A 24,045-nucleotide genomic window follows, 5' to 3' on the forward strand; every position below is an offset into this window, starting at 1 on the left:
CACTCGTGTGCCAATTTTATCCAGCGATTTGCTTTTGATTGTCGGTTTAGCATACCTCTAATGCTAGCTAATGACTAATCTTAGCAAATATTTAATTCCGCATATCCAATTCTTATGCATACTTTGATAAAAATTTCTATCGATTTTCAAAAATTAAGTGTTTAAAGAAATTATTTATATGTATATATATTCAGTTTAATTATTTATCTATATATGATCTATTTTGAAATATATATATAATTAGATGAACGATCAAAGATATCTTATAGGTTATGATTCCATGTGCCTCACAATTTAAGTGGACAAAGTCCTGTATCTGTTATATTTCCAATTTTATACTTACTAAGAATAAAGTCATACATCTACTATCATGCCTGTATTCTTTATATATAGATTATTTTGATTATCAAACCGTTCATCTGAAGAACATCTATAAAGAAAAATCATATGGTCAAAAAGGGCAAAAGGACACTATAAGTGCCATAACTTGTGTACGGAGATCACTTTGGTGCCATAACTTTTTTTCGGATCACTTTGGTGCTAAGTCGGAGGAAAAACGATCACTTAAGTGTCATAAGTTTTTTTTGGATCACTTCAGTGCTAAAATTTTTGAAAAACGATCACTTAAGTGCTAAAATTTTTTAAAAACGATCATTTAAGTGCTAAAATTTTTGAAAAACGATCACTTAAGTGCCAATCTCCGGCGAGCCTCCGGCGAGCCACGTCAGCTTCAGAAATTAATAAAAAAAAATGCCACGTCGGATTTCCGGCGAAAAATTGTGTACGGCACCGGAGTTGGCACTTAAGTAATCGTTTTTTAAAAATTTTAGCACTTAAGTGATCGTTTTTCAAAAATTTTAGCACTAAAGTGATCCAAAAAAAAACTTATGGCACCAAAGTGAGCGCCGTACACAAGTTATGGCACTTGTAGTGTTCTTTTGCCAGTCAAAAAGTTTTTCCACGATGAAAGTTACATTACATGATTGCACGTACTTTGTAATAAATGTTTAAAAGTAATTGTTTATATATAACTAGATTCTATTATGAAAGATCTCTATGTAACTAATGAATGATCAAAGATTTATGGTACGTTTAATTCCATCTATTTCACAATTCATATAATCGAAGTCTTATAACTGGTATGATTCAAATTTCTTTATAGTTCACAAGAACAAAGTTTACGTTTGGTATAATTCTTATCACCGAAATTTTGTATATATAGATTTTTTCTAAATAATTGTTCATCTCTCATTCCATGATGAAAGTTATATTACACGATTGCGCGTATTTTGGTGATAAACGTTGAAGATAATTGTTTATATTGATTATATTTCGAAATACCTGGAGGCTGGATGTTTAAGCTGATGGAAAAAATTTCTGCATCTAAATTATAAAACAAAAAGCTGAGAAAAGTAATTTTTAAAAAGTTATATTCCAAGATTGAACATATTTTGGGACTAAATGTTAAAAAACAAACTTTTTATGTATGTGTAGATTCAATTTTGAAGTATCTGCAGGCTGAAATTTTAAATTGATCAAATCATTCTATAGATAGATCTTTGGTAACCAGGTAGGGAAACATAATGCATAGTAATTGTTCAAATACTTTGAGGAAATACATTCAGTATCGCATTGGCCCTACTACAACCAACTATAATGAAGACATGCACCCTCAAATCAAATTCATCAATCACTGGTCTTGTTCAGTATATTTGACTCCATCCCAAATGTCCTCGGGACAAAAGATGCTCGGTCCATAAGTGGATTTAACCATCTGGTATAGTAGGGGAAGCTGTAGGACAATGAATAAAGCCACGGGGAGAGAGGCCAGCAAAGTAATGGGAATGAGAACCCACTCCAATCTTTTATCCAGCACAATTGCCAGAGTTGCAGCGAAGGCCACCAGCATGAAAGCCAAGGAGAGGAAGAGTAAAGAGAGACCCATTATGATCTTCTTAGGCAGCGATTTGAGAAAATCTTGTGGCTCATACCGTGATGTTAAGATGGCTAGGAATAACAAGATGGCCGTCACGGAGGACAACAAACCTAACGCATCAGAAATTGCAAAAATCAGGAGAGAGTCCTCTCCTAACAACAATGGCACTCCAGTATTTCCATCATTCCCTCCAGGCACTGTGAATGCAGCAGCGAACAATACTGTAGCAATTAGAGTTGAGACGAGCATACATGAATTTGCTGTGCCCTTCACCCACTTCTCCCCACTCTCAAGCAAATCTTTGTGATTCTCCACAAAATTATTCCAACATGTTTTCCCGTCGTGGTACTCGGTTGCTTGCGGGAGGCATAATCCAGCTTTCCGCCTATACATAAAAACTCACAAATAGGAGTTTCAATAAAGGGATAAACTATTGAAAATTTGCACCAAAAAGAAAAAACAACTGACGAGGGCACATCTCGTGGAGATTAAGACTTAGCCAACACTTGATGCGAAATTGCTTAGAGGTCAAGTCTATCTTTGCTGGCAGAATTTCAAGGGTCGGGTCACTTTCTTCAAAGCTTCGATGATGATTTTGTGCTTCATTTTAGTCAAGTAATGTATACATGGAAAGCACTATGTTTCTACTTTCTAATGAATCAAGTTTCATGAAATTTAGAGTCTTCTAGAAGAATTTATGGAAAAAATATTGAGAAAATTATCCGAAAAATCCTAAACCAATTGTATAATGACCATTTCATTTCTGAACAATTTTTTTTAATCAGTCATTTTTAAACTTTTCAGTTGTGCCAATTTAGTCCTAAATCTTTTGATAATTTGCCAATTCAGCTCTAAACCTTTCAATTGTGCCAATTTAATCCTAAACATTTTGACGATTTGCCAATTTAGTCTTTCTAGCCAATTTTGGTCGAAAATTGCTGACGTGATGGTCTAATCAATGCCAATTGTCCTATGTGGCACGGCCGTGCCATAGGACAGTCAGCGCTGATGTGGACAATTTTTGTAATATTTTATTTTTTAAAATTTTTTGCATTTTTTTCTTCTTTTCCTGTTTTTCCAACTCTGGGCCGATGAGATTGCCAGCTGACTCTTTACTGGTCTAGGCGAGGGCACCGTTGCCCTCGCCAGGGAATAGGCAAGGATGACAAGGGTCTTCGTGCCTTCACCTGCCACAGGGGAGGGTGTCGTGGCTCTTGCCTATGGTCGACAAGGGTCGACTGGCAGCCTCACCGGCTTAGGAAAAAAAAATAAAGAAAAGAAAAGAAAAAACAAAAATAAAATAAAAATTTATAAAAATTATCCATGTCAGCAATTTCCGGTCAATATTAGCCGAAATGACTAAATTAGCAAATTGTCAAAATGTTTAGGACTAAATTGATACGATAAAAAGGTTTTGGACTAAATTAACCTCTGTGTAAAAGATTTAGGTCATTTTGGACAACTATCCCAAAAAAGTTTAAGAGCTGGTTAAGAAATCCGAGAATGGGTCTTTTAGTACTTCAACGTGCTTTTCTGTATTTTGTTTCGACACTCATTTGAGTCAAGAGTCAATGGTAGTGTTTATGATTTGTCTAGGGTTGTTGGTCTTTTCTTGGAAATAAAAGGTAAATGTCTGGGATTTGCCTATATTAGAAGGTTGTTTCAAGTTGTAAAAAAGACATACCCCTCTAACGAGAAAATATTCCATGGTTTACAATCACCACGTCATATGCCTACGTGGTGTAAATATTCTCGCGTGGATCCATTAAGAAATCGCCACGTGGCGTCTGACGTGGAGAAAGAGAAAGTCTTATCATGAAGACTCTCCTCTGCGCACCTATTGCCTCAAAGAAAACTGAGCAAGTCACCTCGCATTAAATGCGAGACTCTCTTCATTGATTGCTATTTTCTCCCTTCTCTCTCTTCTTAATTCAAATTTTGGATCTCCCCCTTTGATCTAAAAATTTGCTCCTCCGATCCTCTCGCTCGGCATCCATTCTTGCTTTGGCGTTCCAAATCCTTCGTCTCATTCGGAAGATACCCTCTAGGATTTCCTTTTGTTCTACGTTCTCATCCTGTTCTCTTTCACTCGGAGATGCTCCTGTCAGTCGTTTTTCGTCTCTTCTGTGAGAGTTCTCTAAGGACATTATCGGAGTCAAGTTCGTCCATGCTCAGATCTTGTCAATGACTCTTACAATGAGCAAGTTTGGCTGCGGAACTTGTCCAGGTTTATCATGGTTTGGGTTGCCTTGAATATGCACGCAAGGTGTTCGATCAAGTTTGGCCCTCTACTCCGGCGTCCGTTGCTACTCCAATGCTCGCCGCAACGACGAACACGTTGTTCAACGAATCTCAGTTGTTTCAGCGTTGAAGAGGTTGTCGAGTAGTCGGGGACTTTGACATCATGAATGTCACGCCATGGCCGTTGTTGCTACCAGTGAACGAGGGTGAGGACAGTGAAGACAAAGGTGGTGGCGAAGGAGAGGACGAAGTTGGTGTTGCCGTTGAGCATGCGAAATGGAGCCTTGTAGCAGGCGTTTGCTTTTGTTTTTGTTTTTTTTGTCAGGCATTCATTTTGTTGAGTTGTTGAGTTTTGTTGAAGAGGTTTTGCTTCTATTTCTGGTTTGGAGCACTAGAATTTATCACTAGTTTTCCTTATTTTTTCCTTAATCTGTACCTTGTCCAATTTGAATAAGATTTCCGTTTTGCAACTATATTTCTGGCACTAAATTGTTCTTCCTTTCATATTTTGTTGAAGAGGGCCGATCACAATGCCCTCGTCTCTGTCTCTAGCTCGCCCAAGCCAAGCGCATCGAGCTCAAATTTTCAAACTTTCGGACCAAAAGTGGTTCTCAAGAAGTTGGGCACTTCGTTTTCCTACCTCTTTTGACGTCTCGAGTGAAAAGTTCCGCGTTTTGCGTGTTCCTAACACATGATGGTGTGCATGCTCGGTCGGTGTTAGTATTCCTAAACGAAAGGCTCTTACCTTTCGGTGGAAGCCAATGGGAGCTTTTTGAAATCCATAACTGCAATGGGGATGTTTCATGGGGGAAATGAAGGAGACGCTTTAAAGATATGGTGGGTGGGTTATTTGGCTTCTCCCTTGGAAACTTGAAATGACAATGGTGGAAGACCGCAGTCATGTGATAGAAGATGGTGAAGTGTATATGTGGGATTTTTCCCTGCCATTTTGTTGATTAAATTCCGAGTTCATCGCTTGGTCTTCTTCAGCCAACATTGACTGCTTTCGGGGAGATTTTAGGGGAGCTTTATCGTGGGTTATACCTCTGAAGGTTTTTGGAGAAGTAAATTTTTTGTCAGGTAGAGATTAATAGGTTCGTTTAGCCAATCCTATAGAGCTTGGAATGGAGTGAAAACAGGCATCATTTGGTGAAGAGAAAACTCAACAACTCATCAGTTCTAATCATATCTAGTACAAACCCGTGAACAGAAGCAAAACCTCTTCAAAACTCAACACCTCAACAAAAGGAATGTTTGACCAAAACAAAAAAAACAAAAGCAAACGCCTGCTACAAGGCTCCATTTCGCATGCTCAACGGCAACACCAACTTCGTCCTCTCCTTCACCACCACCTTTGTCTTCGCTGTCCTCACCCTCGTTCGCCGGCAGCACCAATGGCCATGGCGTCATGATGTCAAAGTCCCCGACTACTCGACAGCCTCTTCAACGCTGAAACAACCGAGATTTGTTAAACAACATGTCCGCGACGGCGGAGCCGACGGCGATGAGCGGAGCCCACGGCCACAAGGCGAAGCCAACAACCACGAGACGGAAGCGACGGCCACGAGGCGAAGCCGACAACCATGAGGCGGAGGTGACGGCGACGTAGCGAAGCCGACGGCCACGAGGGGACAGGCCGTCCGCTTTTCGCCGGAAGGAGGAAGCAAAAAACACAAGCGAAGACGAAGGAGGAGGAAGAGAAACAATCTGGGAAGGAGAAGAGTTTCAGAAAGTGAGGGAGAGACATTTCATTCAAACTTGAAAAAGAACAAGGAGAGAGGATGGCAATTAATGCTCGTGCCTTCCCCAGGTCTTTTTTTGAGCGGGAGTAGGGGTGTAGAGGAGAGAGAGCCTCCCATTAGGGCTTTCTCTTTCTCCGTGTCTCTCCATGTCAGATGCCACGTGCCGATTTTTTAATGGATCCACGCGAGCAAATATACACCACGTGGGCATATGACGTGGTGATAATAAACCACTGAATATTTTCTCCTAACACTTCATTAACGGTGAGTGAATGTTTCCTGAATTTTTGGAACTAAACACTTAGGTTAGAGTTTTGATAACTCTGTATCTCTTTGATAGATTATGTGAGATTTTGTGGGATATCAGTCAACTGTTCTAAAAGCTTAAGCTGTTAGATGAAAGCGCAGTTTAATATTTAATTATTTTAATACTCCCCCTCACGCTTAATATGATCTTTTTGCTTAATACTAAGCGTAGACATATTTAATTGATGAGACAAATGGGGTCTGGAAAGATACTCAAGACCTCCAGCTCTGATACCATGTGAAATTTTGTGGGACCATAATCAACTGCTCTAAAAGTTGAAGCTGTTAGATAAAAAATTGATTTAATAATTAATTATTCTAACATATTCCATTAAGTGGTGAATTACGTACCTCTTATCTTGAGGTGGATTCCTTAGGTAGGGAGCATCTACTCTTTATGTGCCCTATATTCTCAGGTGGATTTCTTAGGTGGTGAGCATTTATCCTATCATGTGTCCTGTATCTTGAGGGGATTCTTTAGGTGGTAAGCGTTTTTCTTATAGCCCTTGTGTTACCTTCTAATCTTCAACCCCTTTAGTAAGAGTTGGTATCAAAACCTAGGCAACGGCTGGTTGTCTTCATTGTGGACTCAATGGCGACCATAGTGATGTCGAACTAGAAGATTTGAGTAGACAAGTACAACAACTCGAAGAATAATCGGAGAAATTTCAATTGTTGTGACGTGACGATTCCCATTATGACCCTGAAGAAGAAGACAACAATGAGGAGATTACCTCTTTCGTGATGTCTGTCCCAACTGAACTAGTGAAGAGACTCTGTTGTGTCATTGTTAAAGTAATGGTGATTCTTACGATTTGGATGTCAAATTTGACATCTCGAAAGACTTTATCTATTGGTTTGAGACACGATGAAAGAAAAAAAAGGCACAATGTTTCTCCACTTACGATGCTTTGTTCAACTATGGTACTTGCTTCATATTTATATTGGGAAACTACATGAAGAAAATTCATTTTCAAGTGTCCAACGGATGGTAATCAAGTGCATTGCTAAGTGGGAGTTATGTCTTCATATACATAATTGATTGTTCAAAAGTAAATCAAATAAAATGCTATGTGAATGGATAGTTACGTGATAGGAAAAGATGCAACCTAACCTCCCAAGGATGGTGTAGTTGGTGAGGAAGCATGGGATTTTCAACTTAGAAATTGAAATTCAGCTTTTCAAATCTCACCAACTGTGTATAAATTGTTTTGAATTAGAGTCAACTACACATGCCAAATGTTTAAATTTAACTAGTTCGTGGGGTTATAAGGGTGTTCCATGGGTCTGCAGTGGTGGCAACGACAATGCCCATGTGAGGGCCAATCTAGCCTCCTCGATTAGTGGTGAGCTACATTGTTGCCACCATTGAGCAACCAAACCTCGCTGGCGGTCCGGGGAGGGTCATTGCACTCGAAGCAACCCTGCGACGGTCCCTAAACCTTGCAAGTGACAAAGGGGGCAGCCCCTTCTTGTTCCTCTTCGATGATCATTCTCTATTTTTGGCCTTTTTTCTTTTAACTCGAGGTCCTTTTTATTTTTAGTTTTTGTGATGTGGCACCTATTTGCCCCATATTAGTGCCACTTGTGCAAAAAAAAAAAAGAAAATAATAAAAAACATGCCAATAAATTTTTCGTCAATAAAAAAATTGACGGAACTAACGAAAGGACTAACGTGAAGGACAAAGACAAGCTTTAGGATTTATTAAGCATGAAATCAAAGTTTTAGGACTCAAGTGTAGGGTTGACTTAAATTTTAGGACTCTTGTTGCATGTAATTATCCCAACTTTTTTTTCATGACAGAGAACAGAGAGTTGAAATGAAATTAAGATAAATATATAGTAAAAGTTTCACGATGTCATTTTTTTTTTGTAGACAATGGTTTGCATGCGTAAAACTTTAGTTAATAGATAAATTAACTAATGAGAAGTGTTCTTGAATTAATAGATAATCGAATCAAAATAGTGGCCATAAATGACCTTAGCTAATCTTTTAACTGAAAAAGAGAAGATTCATGTCATACTGCTTTAAAATCATTATCCATCTACATACATTCAATTATATCGGAACTACACTATAATCTTAGATACAAAATATGATACAATGGAACGAGCAAAGCTATCGTGAAAATATAAGCAAAACTGATTTAAATTTTCTTTGGGCTCCAAATTAATATACGTGGGTTATACAGGAAATGATTTGCATAATGATCCCCTAATTGCTTGGTGGCAGACACCTATACAAAGAGTCGGTCGAATTTAAAAAAGAGTCACTTGGATTAGACTATGTGGTGGATCGTAGTTATATTAGTAAAATTGATATGCAATTTAACTGATGAGTTTCAGTAAGTTTTTAGTGCCCCAATTTCTCTAATCAGTCTCCCTTATTTTCTGTAAATTGTTCTAAGGATGTAGTGTTGTTTCTCAACTTACTTTAGTAATTTATTTATAGCATGGATAATTTAAAAGTTTTATGTCCCAACGAAGTGTTGGCTTAGATGGCAAATAGTTCCTTCTTCTCATTGTAATCTTGGATTCAAGTCGTATTGGAAGCATTTTAGGAGTAAAATCCTGTGTGCACAGGATCAATGTGGGGCAGTCTGCCCTTAAAATCACCTAGGAAGGTGGACCTCATGGTGAGCAAAAGCTAGGCCGGACATCACCTGACCGATATAAAAGAAATGTTCTATGCATATTCCCAAGACTATCTGAATAAAGTTCTAGCCATCATATTTTGAAAATTTTGTCACGAAGACCTATGAGAATTATCATTAAGCGCAGTTATTAAATATATGAAAAGAAAGATAATTACCTTGTACCATTGGAGTTCTCTTTGCACTAGAAAAGCTGCTCCGGCCACGTTAATTACCGCATCAAAACTAGGGTAGTACTCTATTGCTGCGTACTCTGCTACTGCGTCCATCATCATCGCGGATTCGTCCCATGTGGGCCCTGGAACTAATGAGAACTTATTGGTTGAGCTTACCTTCAAAAAGAGTCTGAGAGTCCTTTCTTGGCGATACTTCACAGCACGTGTCTCCAACCTCTCACCATCGGGAAAAATCCAAATAAGCTTCGGGAAGAACTGAAAAAGTAGCTTCACGATTTCACTAATTCCCCTGATTGTGGCTTCAATCAATAGTTCATCCTTTCGGACAAGGTCGATGATCTCAGTAGTCTTCCAACGAGAGATTGCAATGCAAACTTGTTTTGCCAACTCGACTGCCGCTACGTGTTTCAGCTTCACCTCATGAATCCTCTTGATTGTAGGAACTACAAAATGTTAAAGAACAAATGAAAACGATAAACGAAGAGGCAGCAATTGAATTTTACTCATATATAAAATAAAAAAAAAAGGTAGTCCAGCTTTGCATCCCAATTTTTTTTATCAGACACAACAGTTTACTTAATAGTCGTATTTTCCCACAAAAGCCCCTACCACATTTAGAGCTAGGCTTGGCGGGCGATTGGGAAAAAATCTCATTCTTTTACCTTTTTTTTAATCTTTTTTTACTCTTTTAGAAAAGCTATTTTAATCTTTTTTCTCCATTGGGAGTCAGTCCTCAAATGCAAAGTGTGAGTTTTAGTAATTGCTGATGCAAAGTACAAAAAAGGTTTAAAATCACTCTTGGCATTTTCCAAGAAAAGATTTATATCATGTGTGGATGAAAAAAATAATTGGATCTGACGAAAGTAGACGCGATTAGAGGGTAACTGAAGTGAGTGATCTTCCTTGAAGTTCAAACGAGACTTTATAACGTTAATCATAATTAAGAGAATATAATTAGAAGACTTAACCTGATAGAGCAGCTCTGAAAATAACCACGTTAATGATATCTGTCTAGTTAAAGTAAATCACAGTAGTCTTTGCATATATAAGATTATTTTAGATGATATTGTTCAAATATGCATAGCAGCTATTAATAAAAAAATCATATTGTTATTCATGCTCAGCACAAGAGCAAAAAGTTTTTACAAAAAATTTTCTTTCTCCATTCTATCTATCTCCAACAAAATCAAAACTTCCGCATCAGGTCACATAATGGTATGTGACGTTCGAGTTTACTTGTTACACCTAAAAGACAATGTGAGTAGAGTTAACTTGACTCTATTTTGAAATAACTTTTAATTTGATGAAAATACGCAACGACACTATACTTCGGTTTCCTTTTTGTTCTTAAATAAAAATGGAAGAATTAGGGACAAGGCTAAAGTGTATTTCAGGTGCATACAAAAGTTGGGTGAAGATGACAAATGCAACTACGCGCAAAGGTTGTGAGTAAGTTTTGGGAACTGTAGGATTTTCTTTTAGTGGTCAGGTGGCGTTTGGGCTAATTTTCGCGCACTTCAATTGGTCCACCTTCTCGGGTAATCTTAGGAGCCCAGTCTTCCATGTTGGCCTGATGTATTCAGGAGTGCTTCCAACAAATCTGAAATATAGGATTGTAATGAGAGGAGAAAACTCCTTTATTATCTAACAGCCCGCTTGTTGGTATAGGATATATAACTTGGGGTGGAATTCTGGGATGCACGATTTTGTTGAGACCCACGAAATTTGCTCCCATTGAAATATTCTTCTATTCCAAGCCCTCCCAAGCAAATTATTTTGATTTTTCCTACCTGCTCCTATTCCTATTCTTCACGCCTTTTTAAAGTTGCCAAGTAAAAGTGTGAATTTACCATGTTAAAATGCGATTAACTGATAAACCCAGGCCATCATCTGTTGCAACCTTATTTCGTAGCCAATGACGCGAGGGGCTTGCCCCCGGTCTTATGCCCAATTCCTGCACCCTCTCGACGTGTTCTTTCGTGTTGTATTGAGATGAAGTAGCAGTCAGAGAAAACAATATTTAGGCTTTAAGCACATACAAAAACACATATGAGTTCATTGATGTTATTTTTCCAGAAAGATTTACATGCTTGATAGAGATGATGAAGCGAACATGATTTCACCAATCAAGATTGAAGGAGAAGTCCTAGGTTTACGTAACTCTTATTCCATATCTTCTGCTTAGATCAGTTAGCCATATGCAAGAAATTCCTAGCTTAACATCAAATCTCGCCTCAATTTGCAGTTTCAACTTTCAAGTATTCTTTTTTCACTTTTTTTTTTTACAATTTCGCAACTCTTGCAATTGGAATTTGGTGAATATCTGAAATCTTTTAAAATATAAATTTATCAACACAAAAAATCATGTTTAAGTTTGAATAAATTTTTTGAAGGATTTTTATTAAATCCGTTGACAGTGGAAAGAATAACGGCAAAATTCTAAAAGTGCCAAAAGTTGTATACGGCGCTCACTTTAGTGCCAAAAGTTTTTTTTTTATCACTTTATGCCAAATTTTTTGAAAAACGATCTTTTCAGTGCAAACTCCGATCTACTTGACCAAAAATCCGACATGACCTTTTTTTGTATTAATTTCTTCAGTCAACATGGCTCGGTAGAGAGTCCAATTAGCATCTAAACCATAAACGACGTCGTCTACTAGCTTTCCCCTAAAAAAAATCCTAAATCCCCAAATTGAAAGAGAAACCCTAACCGGCCATTCAACCGAAATTCACACCATAATTCAATTTGCCCCCAAATTAACAACTTAATCTTGCAAATGGTGGGCAAGAGCTCAAATTTTTGCCTAGTTTTTCCCTCCTCGCCCAAGCCCTATTTTTTTCCCTCCAATTGGGTGACTCAGAGAGAATGACTAACCTGGCTGATTGAGAGTGACAGAGATGGTGAGCAATGGATAGCGAGTGACGACGAGCGAGCGGCGAACAACGAGCGACGTTGACGGGGAGAATGGTGGACGGTGAGGGGAACACGATCGGAGCCTTAACTTTCATTCATTATGTGCAGCATCGTTTTTGGGCATAGGATGGTGTGGCGTTGTTTTGGGCAATGGATGGGGCGTTGGTGTGGCACCGTTTGGTCCTACACATTTGGTCTTACCCAACCATGTTGGACTGAACGATGCCGTTTTGCCAGTCCACGTGGACTGGAATTTTTAACAAAAAATCATACTCAGGTTATTTTTTTTAAATTGTAAGAGCCATGTAATCATTTTAGCCGGAATATCTCGCTGTTGGCACTTAAGTGATCGTTTTTTCTTTGATTTGGCACTTAAATGAGTTGGCAAAAAACTTTTGACACTAAAGTGAGCACCGTACACAACTTTCGACACTTTTGATGTCCTTCTACCTAAGTTACACATTCACTGTTGGACGGTTGATACGTTAAAAAACTTTAATGACAAAACTAACTTCAAGAACACATATCACTCGTCCAATGGTGAATATGTAACAGTTTTTTTTCACACGGGCAGTGGGCCTAACACAAATTCTTTTCCAAATTATGGTGAAGAATTAAGTAGGAGCTTTTTTCTACTTATAAAAGAAGTCAAAAACAAACAAGCCATAGACTATTAGTTGGAGAGAGAGGGACAGAGATAGAAACGTATCTTGATAAAATGGAAGCTTACCTGCAATTTTGGCGGCATTCCAAAGTGACCTTGGAAGACATTGAAGCGCTACAATCAAGTTGCAAAGATAATCCGATCACTGGATATGAAATCATTGTAAGACCACATAATTTGTTCATTACATTGTCCAATCAATTAAATTATACAATACTTATGCACTTGGTTGAATCACATTTGTTTCCTAGGGGATAGCCGATCCATGAAGTAGTTCGGTTTCGGGCCATTTGTTACAAACTATATAGAAACAATCATTTCCAATTTCTTTTGCTAGTACGGAGGTAATCAATCTAAGAAAATTGACTTAAAAGTTCAAAATGATGAAAGGTCCTAAGATAATGCCCAACAGCAAAAATGCATACCCACCCGAATCCGAATTTTTATCTGTTGGTTTGTAGTTCAAGTCCACTGGAATACCTTCAATTCAGAAACAAAAGAGCAGGTGATGAGCAAATCATTAATGAAGGGATGCGAGTGCAGAAAGTACGCACATTTGTATATCAATGCTTCCAAAACACCAAGTTTGGTTCCGCTGGGAAAGTGAGACTCTCTCCCCACCAACACTCCCAATATAGATAGGTCTTTATCTGTGCTTCTCATGGTAATTAAGTGAGGGTATCGCTCGATTAGAGAAAGGGTGATATCTGCCCGAATTCACCAGCAAAGTTGATCAGAAAAATAAGCTAAGTCTAGAATGAAGGAAAAAACAGATGGAATTGAGATAAATAGTGATGGTGATCTTACCATGATGACCGACCGAGGTGAGATGTATAATGGTATCAATCGCGGTGGGACTGCTGAAGGGATGACTTGGTCCATCGTCTGTCGTACTTTTTGCCAGGAACCAGGCAATCTCCTTATGCATAGAAGCTTCCCAAGCAGATATTGCCAAAGGAACACGTCCATTATTATCTGCAATTTGCGTCAACTTAGGATGACTTCTAACTAATGCCTTGACCATCCTTATCCTTCCATTCAGGACAGCAACGTGGAGGGCTGTGCGGCCATCACAATCAACCGTTTCAAGCACTTCCCGATTTGGAGACAAGAGCTCAACCAGGTTCTCAACAAATTGGTCTCGTGCACTCAAAGTGGCTATGTGAAGCACTGTTTCTGATCTGCTTGTTATTTTGGCCGTCTTTGAAGCAGGATCTTGTTCAAAAAATCTTTTAGCAGATTCCCAATCACCCTCGAATACAAATCTCAACAATTGTCGGTAATAGTGTCCATCCACATCCTTTTCCGATATTTCTGCAGTAGATGCAAACTTTTCAGGCCATTTAACGTTTTTGCAGACATTGAGTAGTGTCCCAGAAAAGAAAGTTTTCATGAAGATCCGCCCCAGATATTAATTTCACAATGAAGTAACGCTTTTGAGGGATAACGCACCTGGACCAACTCCGGATTGAGAAGGAGCTAATCCAAAGTTTACACGAACATCTTCAATATATGTAGGAGAAAGAGTGAGCACATTTTAAGACCACATCACTTATACCATATTTTTTCTCGGTGGGAACTTGAACATGTACCTGCTGGTGGTTCCGCATGATTTGACTTTCCTCGTGTCTCACTTGGCTGCGTCGCCATTGGGTTGCTCTCCTGGTTAGTCTTTCAACAACAAAGTAAATGGAGAATGCAAAAATGGGTAAGATACTCAGTTATCAAAGAGTTTCAGTCTCCTCAGGGGGAGTTCTTTCATTCCTTACATACAAGTACCTTCCTTAGAGTAAAGGTGAGCATCCATAATTATAGCAAGCAAGCATATCTTTTTTCACCCTTTTCAAATTTTGAACCTTAAAACTAAAAACGACCAAAATTAACCTTATTTGTATAGTACACCCAAAAATGTTTTTATAATTTTCAACCCCGGTAAAAACTCTTATTTTTCACTCACCAAACATATTATCAAGAAAATGGAAGATGAAAACTAGATAACAGTTTTCATCAGAACATTTTTGTGAACCAAATGCAATCTAAATACCTTGAGAGATTTGACAGTGATTTTGGTTTTAGAAAAATGGTGTAATGATGTCGCGACCACTCCGAACCGACACCGCCACCTAAGGGGTTTGACTAATGGATTATTAAGTTAAACCTAGTTCGAGCTCTCCAAAGTTCATACCAATTCGCGACTTAAATTAAAATTATTAACATAGAAATCAATTTCACCTAGGAGTCGCCATTAATCAATTTTTGATGGGTCGATTAGACACCTAAGCAAAGCACGGGAGAAATGCTTTACTTCTACGAACCAGAGATTCAATGGGTACGGGAATTTGGTTACACTAATTGATCAACTAGTACCCTTTCGATACCTAATCTTGCTCAATTCACCACCTAACGTGTTCACACTAACTGGAAGTCTCAAAAATTCATTCCTAACCAAGCTAAGGAAGCAACAATCACTATATGAACCTAACATGCATAATTAACCACATGTGAGGTTAAATTAAACGCGCAATTCAAAGCACGTGAATCAAGCGAAGAGCAATCAAACATACGCTAATCACACAAAAAAGGAGAGAAAAGCAATTCTCAAACCCAATTTCCAATTTTTGATTTTCGAAATTTTTCTAATTTTTTTAAAATTTTTTTAATTTTTTAAAATAATATTTTTTAAAATATTAAAATAATAATATAATATTAAAATAATATAAAATCGGATCCGGGTCGGATCTCCACATTCGACCCGGATCGGAACTGACCCGGGCGTCCCGGCCCGGGTCCACGACCGGACCAAATTCATTTATTGAGCTCGGTCTGGCAAATTAAAAAAAGAAAAGGGCACAGCCCAACAAGAAATAAAACTCAAATGATAATCTAGCCCAATTCCCAACTTCGGCCTATCTGCTAAATGGCCCAAGACCTAAAAAAACTATTCTAATTTTGAACTAAAAAGCAAAAAGCCCAAAACCTAATAAAAACATAATAAATCTAAAACCAAACCCACCATCAAACAAAACCCTAAAACCGGCCCACACACTAAACAAAAACCCTACCCGGCTGGAACCAGCGAACCCGACCAGGCCGTGAGCTGCCGACCCGACTCGCTGGAAACCCTAACGCCCGACCCGAAAGCGGCCGCCGCTCCGGCTTGAAGCGCCTTCGCCGGCCGGAGTGAACACCGGCCTCCCCCGAGCCCCAGCCTCCGGCAGCCAAGCCCGTGCTCGGCCGCCACCAGACGCGCCCTGACCGGAGAGGTCAGGGCTTGCAGCTTCGCGGCCGAGCCCCTGCTCGGCCGCTGTCGGACGCGCCCTGACCGGGGAGGTCAGGGCTTGCGGCTCCGCGGCCGAGCCCCTGCTCGGCCGCCGTTCGGTCCACACCCGCCCGGCCTACGTGGTCGGGTTTTGCCCCTCTGCGATCGAGCTCGTGCCCGGTCGCCGCTCGTCTCGCCATTACCAGCCGAATGCGGGGAGAAGAAAGACATGTCTCTTTGAGACATTATCACAAACAGATGGGGTGCACCACGATAATGGGCGATCCTAGGCTCGGTTGAGGCATAAAATGGACCAAAATCATCAAACACCAGACACATGAGGAAACAGAAGCGCGCACGAGGCGTCACGGGCCGGAACTCGCGCCAACCGGGCGGCCGCGAGCTCCGGCCAGTGAGCCCGAGACAGAGGAACACAACAGAAACAGGGGAAGGAGGGGGCGGCCGTTTGCGGCACTCCCTATCCGGCTCGGCGGCGGCGAACGGGGGCGACCGTGAGAGGTCGGACCAGATCTGGTCGTCTCGCGCGCCTCCGAGCCGAAATCCTCGGGAAAACACCCCGAATCAAACAAAAACAGACCGAGTAAAGTCCAACGAGGACTCAAGCCGGGACCTACCGTGATGAATGGAGTTCACCGGGGCTTCGCTGGCCATGGCTGGGGTGTGACGGTCACCGGTCCCCTCAACCACCGATCTCACTCTCGACAAAGCTCGGGACCCAGCAGCTGCGACCGGCGGGCTAGATCCTGGAGGCAACGTGGCGGAGGCGCGGATCTGAGCTCGGGATGCGACCGGCGGGCTCTTGGCTTGAGGGAGTGGCTCTTGGAGGCGACGGCGGAGGCGGAGGCGACGTGCCGGAAGCGGCGGATCTGAGCTGGGGACCGGCGGGCTCGCTCTTGGGAGGGAGAGAAATTTGAAAAAGAGAGTTTGAGGCCTTTCGTGCAACCTGTGAGGAAGAACAGCGGGGGGGGGGGCGGGAGGACGCGAGCGGGAGAAGGACACAGTAGGTGATGGCAATTAATGAAGAGAGAGAGGGGAGGCCAAACTTAAACTCCGTGGAGCCTGACACGGTGGGCCTCTCGAACACGCGTCGCCACCTCAGAATTGTGATTTCTCCGCGGTGGAATCACCAGAGGCACCTAATATTTTCTCCTCACGCTCTCTGCCTTTGTTCTGGCTTCTGTCCTGTACGTCCTTCCCCCCAGAAGCGTTGAACAACGCTAGGGAGAAGAAAATTAGTCCGCGGGCTGGGCCCCGGGAAAAGGGTCGGCCCGCGCGACAATAAAAAGGAAAGAATAAAGATAGGCCGCGTGCAATAAAATGGGGAGAGAAAAAGAATGGGCCGACGAACCCGGCCCAGAAATCTTTTCCCTCTTTTTTTTTTTTTAATTTATGTCCTAATATGTTCTATTAATGCAAATGTGCTTAATGTCTATATGTCATGCAATTTAATGAAAATATTTTTTGTTTAGTGGTTAAAAATTAAACCCTAATTTTTTTATGCGATAAACCCCTAAATTCAAGTATTAGGTGTCAACTAATGATACATGAGTCGACTCAAGAGACGGAAATGTTGATTCAACTAAGCAGGCACTCATGTGTCATATTCAAGTATTTTTCCTAAAACAAACCTTTTAGAGTTTTCTGGAACAACCAAGGAAAAAATGACTTCCAAAATAATTTGGAAAGTCCAACTAAATCATCAGATATTAAAATTATTCTTTCTGAAAAGACTTACTTTAAAATTATTTGGGGAAATAACACTTTTTGTCCTTATAATTTTGACAAAGTGACTTAAATTGTCACAAGAAAACTGTATAAGGTCCGAAATTATAACCAAACAAAGTATAGGGATTAAAAGTGAGATTTCCCGACCTATTGGGACTGAAGAAATTTTATTTCCCTGAACTAAAAATGCAAAACTGGCCACCAAATACAGTTTATTTGATTTATTTTCTTTGGCTCATGGACATGACTATTCCTTCCAAGTAAATAGTAAACGCGCAAAATGTATTACTCAAAAGTCAAATCTCATAAGTTCCCTTATAGTTGTTGACGATGATACCATCGCTTTTTGTCAATCCTGATTTCATTACAAAACAAATGGGTTTTGAATAACTAATTTATCATTATTAAGAGACTACATGGGACTAACCCTTTGAAGACATGATCATCGAATTAGTCAATTCACTATAGTCATCTCCAAAAAAGAAATCATGTAATGTTGTCCAGAGAAAAAAAAATAACTTTTTGATAGAAATGGTTGTCATTAATACGACAAAGTGTAAAGATAACATTAATGAAGAAAATTCACTACCAAACACAATGTCCAAGATACATGGATGGTCTGGAATGTTCTTGCCACAAGAACCATAACAAATAGTACGGAGTTTAAACCTATCAAAATAGAGTATAAGTCCATTTCTTAACCCACATATTATGGGTCGAGTTATTATATGAGTTAGTTATATTAAGTAAATATGTCATAAATGAGTTTAGAATGATAGCCCAACATAATATGGGGGGTTTACAACTTCTTTAAACCCAACTCACCTCTATGTCTCTCTCTTCGTTCTCTCTCACCCTCACTCCGCGTTCTCACCTCAATTTGGTTATGAGTTTTCTTAGATTTGAATAAATATGGAAGTGTTTTAGCGATATGGGTTGGGTCTGGTATGTGTTGGATATGAATCGGGTCGAGTATGTGTCACTAAATTTGCATTTGTATGGAAATGGATCAAAACGGGTTAATTTGGTTTATTTGGGTCGGACTATTTTTTATCCGACTCAACCCACCCTTTTGTTAGGTCTACGGATTTTGTAAAAAAGGCAAGATCAATTCTTTTTCCCAACCATCTGTTGGTTCAGCCCCTCAACCTGTATCCGCACACCAAACCGGTTCATTGACAAGTCTCCATTTGAATATTCAAATTCTAGAGTGAGTACTCATGTTTCTGGCGTCCTAAGGGCCTATTTGGTAACTATCTTATTTTTTATTTTCTGTTCTATTGTTACCCGGAAAAGAAAAAAAAATAAAAATCCGTTTGGTAACGTCAGCTAATTTTTCTATTCACCGGAATAAATCAATGGCCGGGGAATAGATTTAAAACAGAGACAAGAAGTAAAAAAAATCTACTTCTTTGTTCCTGGGATCAATTTTTGAAACAAGGTCATTTTCTTTTTTTTCCTTCCTTCTTCATCGTCCTCTAGCCGTGTGTTCTAGCAGATCGCCGACCTTGGCAATGGTCGGCGGGTCGGTGTTGGGTGGTCTTGGGTCTCTCTCACCCCAAAAAAAAATTTTGGGGTCGTACAAGCTTTTCTGTTCTTTTTTCTATTTTGACAATAGAAATTTTGTGTAGTTATCAAACGCGTTCTTTTGTTCAAAAACTCGTATAGGGAATTGAAATAAAAAAAATATTTCTAAAAAGAAATTATTTTCGAGAGCAAATATGTTGCCAAACGCACCCTAAATTGAACTAACATATAAATTTCAGAAAGTCTATGTCAAGTTAGCCGTGGACTCGAACAAAGAAACTAATCCTTCACAAAAACCAACATCTCTAGCTGAACTAGTGCCAGGTACGCCATTGCCAAGCTAGCCATTCCTTTTTTTGTTAATTAAATAGGATTTAACTAGTTGTTCATAATAAGTTGATATTCATTGCACAATTCCCATTCTACCAAAACAAAATAAATCAATGATGTTACCAAAAAATTTTCATTATCGCATAACAAAAATAAAAAAGCTTGAGATGGTCACTATTATTGACCAATGTTGTGAGCTGCGTTCAAGGGTTGTTGACATCTAAATTTTGGTTGGTCCATTATTCATCACATAAAAATTAGGAATCGACCATGATTTCTAAATGAAAATATCAAAAATACATTAGGCTAAAGAAAATGTTTGGAAATTAGCTTAAATAACCTTGTTTTAACTACAAATTAGTTGAGATTGGCTTGGAAATCACTGCACTGAACCACATCATATAACTTCTGACCACCTACGTTTTGTTAAGGAAATTTCCTAATAGATTTTGAAGTTGATAAGACTGTCCATGAAAAGTTTGTAAGTCTGATACATGCTCTGAAGTATTTAGATCCATGTAGATATATTCTGAAAATGGCAACTTCAATATTTCGAGAGAACTAAACTTTCTGAACACTCAAACTTTACCAAGCCCAGAAGGAAGACTTCAGACTTTACGGGATTTAGAACGAGTACTTCAAACTTTACTGATAAAGTCATTTAAACTCATAGAGAACTTTAAACTCTACTTCTAAAAGGTTTAGATCTTACTGAAGACCCATACTGACTTAAGATCTAGATGTGAAGTAAAAACCAGAAGTTATCCAGATTATGAAACTACTTAGAATGAACATAACGGCTAGTGATCTGGCATGGATTTCACATAAAGGAAAGTTTTGATTGACTCAATCTTAAAAGGCTATAATTGATTGACAATCAAACATTAAGGCAAGTATATCTCACAACGGATAAAGCTCTACTTATGAAAATCAAGATTCTTATTGTATAGGCGACCAAATTCAGCGGGATTCAGATTTTGTCAACTAACGGCTACTCAATCAATTTTATACAAATCGGTCCAAGTTGAAGATTGGAAGATGATCCTCTGATGACTGTCCAATTGCTAATTTGGAAGAGGAGGAGTATAAAACAAGATTAACGAAAAACAGAAGGTAGAGAATGAAATCAAGAATCAACAAATCCAAAGTCTGAGCATTCTCCGATTTTACTACTTGTCATTCCTGAGCCAAACACTGAGATCTTGAGAGACATTTTGTAAGAGTGATTGTGTGAGATAGAGAGTTCTATCATTCACAGAGTGATATCACTCAGAACTTGTAATCTCTTTGATCATATAGTGCAATCGAGTCAGTAGACTGTCAGCGTGGGAGAGTGAACGTAGGCTTAATCTAAGCCGAATCATTATAATCTTCTGTGTGCAGTTTTTCTATCCATAAACTCCTATTATATATACTGCACACTAACACATTTGTCACAAAGTCTGATCCGAATCTAATTATTTTTCAGACTTTAATATTGATTAGTTGTTTCCGCTTTAAAAATTGATCAAAAAGTTTTATATCACCTATTCACCCTCCTCTAGGTGATTCTTGCTAGATACATCACATTTTAGTTTTTGCTCAAGGTCCATATGAAATTAACATGAGATTCACCAAAATCAAATGCTTTGATATGGACTGGCTGTATGTAATAATAAAATTTTCGTCAACTCAGCCCTTTCATACTATAATAATATTACAACTGAAAATTAGTGAGGGGTTGTGCCTTGAGGTCTTTCTTTTTTCTTTTTTGAATTTCTAAGTGTTGAGGAAAACTCCTAATGAATTTTGAAGCTGACAAAACTCTCTATGTTTATCTTGTGAATTTGACATACATTCCATTCTAGGTTAATATATTCTGGAAGTTCAGAAGGAAATATCAGACTTTACAAGACTCAAAACTAAAAGTTCAGACTCAGAACTAAAAATTAAGACTCAGACATAAGATATTCAGACTTTACCATAAAAGTCATTCAGACTCTAATTATGAAATATTCAGATTCTATTGAAGACCTCAGCTGACTCAAGTTCTGAATTAGAAATTCTTCGGACGCAGTAATTATGCAGACACAGACGCTGAAATTTCTCAAACGCTAAAGTTTTTCAGACGCAGAAACAAAACTCATTCAGAAGAAATCACAACAACTAGTGATCTGACATGGATTTCACAAAAGGAAGATTTTGATTGACTCAATCTCAGTCTAATTGATTGACAATCAAACATTACGACAAGTATGCATTACAACGGATAAAGCTCTACTTATGGAAACCAAGATTCTGATTGTATGAGCGACCAGAATCAGCAGGATTCAGATTTTGTCAACCAACGGCTACTCAATTCATTTTATACAAATCTGTCCAAAATGAAGATTGGAAGATGATCCTCTGAAGACTGTCCAACTGCTAGTTTGATAGTAGAGGAGTATAAAAGGAGATCTACGAGGAGCAAAAGGAATACACGAAATCAAGAATCAATAAGTCCAAAGTCTAAGCATACTTCGATCCTTTTTCTTGTCTTTCTTGAGCTAAACATTAAGATCTTGAAGGACACTTTGTAAAAGTGATTGTGTAAGATAGAGAGTCCTATCATACACAAGAGTGCTGTTACTTAAAAGCTGTAATTCCTCTTGATTACATAGTGAAATCCAGCCGGTAGGCTGTCAGCGTGGGAGAGTGGACGTAGGCTTGCTATAAGCCGAACCACTATAAATTTGTGTGCAGTTTTTCTACCCCTTATCTCTTACTTTACATACTGCACATCAAGAGCACTGTCTATTTAAACTATTTTGAATCTGAATTTTATTCAGACTCAACTGTGATCAATCATTTGCGCTTAAATTGTTAAAAATTATTTAAGATCACCTATTCACCCCCTTTTAGGTGGTCCTTGCTAGCTACATCACTAAGCAAATAAAGATTATATCCATAATCCACCAAGGTGGTGTTTCTCTTGCCTTATGAATGTTCGATTCACGTCGTGAGCGAACCACTGAATGGCTCATGCCATGTTGCCTAGTTACGGAACACTTTGTGTGCAGAGACTTCCTGACTACTAACGTCTAGGTAGAGATATGACGAATGGCTCACCAATTTCGAGGCTTTTAGGTCGGACGTGATGCAAAGTAACTATGACTCGAACAAAATATTTCGTAACCAATGTAAGACCTTTATGGTAATGCCTAGAGGAGGTCGTTGGCACTAATTAACCATCCTTGCTCTATTACTTCTAGGGGAAAAAAAGAGATCATATCCATAATTGACCAATACATAATCGAATCGACAATATACAAATGCCTAGAAGGCCCAAAAACATATAAGAATACACAAAGCCACAGAGGGCCCATAAAGATACACACAAGAGCAAAGGCCGAAAAGGCCCACATGAAGAGAAGCCTTGTTTGAGTGGAAAAAGGAATGGGCAAAGCTTTTTGACGAGAGAGAGAAATTAATGCCCATACACTACAAAAAGCACTTCCCGTGTTAAATAGTGAAAACGACACGAATTATTCATGAATTTTGATCCAACGTACAATATCATCCTTAAACTTTTAATTTGTTCAATGTGATCCTCTAACTATTAGTAATTTTTAATTTGTTTAACGTAATCTTTTAACAATTAATAATGTTCAATCTAGTCCCCAGGTAAATCCAATTCTTTTTGTTCACTCCTTATCATGATTGTTTTGTCCTTGTTCTTGGCTTTCCTGGCTTATCGCTATGCCTTCCATCAGTTTCTCTTCCGAGCTCATTCTCTCTTCTCTCTCACCATATGAAAATATTTAATATCGTCCCTCCATTAATTTAAGCTAATGGAATATGTTGATGTGATTTTCAATTCATTAAATTTGAATGGTGGACAATAAAAGAAACTTACACGTGAATTATCCAAGTAAGATAGTCATTCAAAATCGGGATATAATAATCCATATCATCAAATTATGATGGACATAATAACGTCCTAATTTTCCTTTTATAAAGTAGATAAATGTGTTGACTCATCATTTTAAAAATCCAACTCAATATATAATAATCCACATCATCAATTAACATTGAGCATGGACAAGAACTACATTGAACATTTACTTATAGTTTAACGACCACATTAACTAAATTAAAAGTTTATGGACGACATTGCATATTGACCAAAATTCAGTGGCATTTTATGTCATTTTCCTAATTAAGTACCAGATCTTTAGACGTCTTTTTTTTAAATTATGATGTTTATTCCATATATGCATAACATGAAATTTCAAATGATATATATTTTCATTGTAAAGATATTTTTTCGTCATCCATTATTTTTCTGAAGTTTAATCTAATAAGAGGTAGAAGTTTATGTACCATAAATCTTGGAAATATTACTAATTTAGTACTAAAACCATTATACGGATTCCAATGTAATTATAAACTTTTAATGTAGTTGTTAACTTTTGCGCAAATTTTAACAAACTTATTTCAGCCAAATATCGCCTGGAATTACTGATATGGCGGTCCAATCATCATCGCCCGTCCTACGTATCACGGTCAGCGATCTGACCAGAACAAGTTTA

The 24,045-nt window shown here is 38.6% G+C and overlaps 1 pseudogene; it reads right to left on the reverse strand.

Moving 5' to 3' along the window:
* Window positions 1-16,876, reverse strand: part of LOC115662973 (uncharacterized) — a 58,305-nt pseudogene extending 41,429 nt beyond the window's left edge.
* Between the last annotated feature and the right edge of the window lie 7,169 nt (window positions 16,877-24,045).

The sequence above is a fragment of the Syzygium oleosum genome, unplaced genomic scaffold (assembly GCF_021117445.2).
Source record: "Syzygium oleosum isolate NSW1041296 unplaced genomic scaffold, Sole_v2.1 Sole_v2.55, whole genome shotgun sequence".
Lineage (NCBI taxonomy): Eukaryota > Viridiplantae > Streptophyta > Magnoliopsida > Myrtales > Myrtaceae > Syzygium > Syzygium oleosum.